General features: G+C 44.4%; 1 long non-coding RNA gene across 1 annotated transcript; it reads right to left on the reverse strand.

Moving 5' to 3' along the window:
• On the reverse strand, positions 1–1,940 carry LOC117800553. The gene is made up of 3 exons (XR_004623110.1): positions 1,785–1,940; positions 405–506; positions 1–110 (listed from the first exon to the last, which is right to left on the reverse strand). It is a non-coding gene; the product is annotated as an uncharacterized LOC117800553 (long non-coding RNA).
• Positions 1,941–2,260: the final 320 nt, after the last annotated feature.

Here is a 2,260-nt window from a genome sequence, read left to right on the forward strand (position 1 = left end):
AGCTTATGTGTCTTAATATACTGCCACAGTGCTTGGATGATCACTGGACGGGTCTGGGTGTGGATGCCCAGGAGCCGAGCCAGGCGAGGATCTAATTTAAACTGGGGAGGCTGCAGAGAACCAAAGACGACAGGGATGAAGCTAGTGAGCTGGGTCTATATATATTTTGGGGTGCTTTAGCGTGGCCATACATTCAAGCCATTCAACAAGCATTAATGCAGTGCTTTCTCTGGGGCCAAAAAACACTAGGAGGAACTCAGAGATGACTAAGCCCCTATCCTTACATTTACAGAGTTTATCGTCTGGTGACAAATTAACCACAACTAGACTTAAATCTCTGACTATCAGGCTGCTGACAGGAGGTGGCTGTGAAAGCTGGGTCCCCTGACATCACCCCAGAATACCTGGTAGTCCAGCATCAGGAGGACAGTACACCGTACATTCACGTCTCCTGGCCGCTTCACCTGGAAGCCATCCGTCTCCTGGGTAGTGGCGGTCCTGTGCCACTACAGAGAGGAAGATGTCAGGGGGTGCTCTCCCAGAGGAAGAGCTGGGGTGGGAGGGAAGAGCGTCTGTAATGACTGAATATTCAACTTTGATTACTGAGGCTACTGGAAAAGAGCAATAGCACATTTCTAAACACTGCATAAAGCTCTAGGATTACTGTCTGTACCTAAACAGATTAACCTTTGATTCTGCTTAGGGTCACATTTAAATTAGCCTAAATTTTCAGTGGTAATTTTATCCACAAAATGGAAAATACATACATGCACGGTTAAAAAAAAAAAAACACACGTGGCTAACGTTTCTTAAATACTTACTATGTTCAAGAGTCTTCTAAGACATTTACCTGGGATTATCTCATTTAACTCCCACAACATCCACATAAGACAGACACAATTAAACCTACTTTATAGATGAGCAAACTAATGCTTGGAAGAGTGGAGTAACTTGCCTAAGGTCAAACAACCACTAAGTGGTGGCACCGTGATTGGAGCTCTGGCGTGTCTGATTCTAGAGCCCACGTTCTTAGCCACTCTAGTCTACTGCTATAAAGTCAAGTTAAATATATTTATAAATTTCTATTGTTTCTATGACTTACTTCCCTTATTAGATGGTAAAGACCTTCCCATGTCTCTTAGTGGTTGAGGTTAAGGGGCTGCAGCTACACTGGCAAAGAAAGGAGCAGGTTAAGTTCACTCAGAGAGCTGGACTGTCTCATTCTGTTTTGACTGTACCCCAAAGAACACTGTCGCTAACATGGTCTTCAGAACACTGTATAACCAAGCTTTATAACAAAGGATTTCTGGTGATGTGGGATGTGAATCTAAACAGAACAGGAACCAAAGGAAGTCCCAGATCTATCTATAGAGGGAACCTTGCAAGGACTAGAAGCCTATTAGTTAACCCCCTTACAGCACCTGCTATCAGGAAAAAGTATGAGTAGGGTGTGGATAACTACATCTCACCATTATTAATAAGCAAGATGCAGAGATGACCTGGAACGTGTAAGAGGCCTCCATTAGAATTTCCCTTGGGGCAGCAACCAGGATAAAAACATTAAAAAGGTGGGACAAGTCAGACTCCAAGAGCTCTTGGGTTCAAACAGCACCAGAACTAAACAGCTCGCGCCACCTGGAGGTCAGCGTGCAAACTGCAAGCTTAGTACTGTATACTGGGGGTAACCTTTTATACCTTCCCCTGTCCCTAAACATTAAAGTCTGACTCCCAAGTCCATCATCCTCCAGTCATGGAGTCAAAGCCTAGAGGACAGAACTACTCACTTCTACCAGATGGTTGTCTGGCCCATACAGGTCTTTGTCCAGTTCGATCACCAAGGACTTAAAAAAGGAAGAGAATTTCCTCTTTTGTTTGGTGGCATCATATTTGGACAAGGCTGACTAGAGGAGAGAGAGGAGAGATCTTGTTAGAAAAGGCCAGAAGAAATTCCTCAAGACAAAGTCCCATTAAAAAAGAACCCACGACGGCAATGGGGAAAAAAACCTCAAAAACGTCTTCTGAATCTCTCTCAGAAGATGACAAGGTCGGTGTCTGGGGGTATTAAACCAATAAGGGTAGCCACAGAACCCTGAAGAAGCAGCCAATAACATGTGCAGGGTCAATGACCTACCCACCTCATTTCCCTAAGGGAAATGAGGCAAGTTAAGCCAAACCGTTGCCCGTAACAAAGCGAGTCTGAACAGCGAAAAGTCTGACTCTAGAGGGGAAATGAATCACAGGCAATAAGCAGCCAGAACAA

Source organism: Ailuropoda melanoleuca, unplaced genomic scaffold (genome assembly GCF_002007445.2).
Source record: "Ailuropoda melanoleuca isolate Jingjing unplaced genomic scaffold, ASM200744v2 unplaced-scaffold72289, whole genome shotgun sequence".
In the NCBI taxonomy this organism is placed as follows: Eukaryota; Metazoa; Chordata; class Mammalia; order Carnivora; family Ursidae; genus Ailuropoda; species Ailuropoda melanoleuca.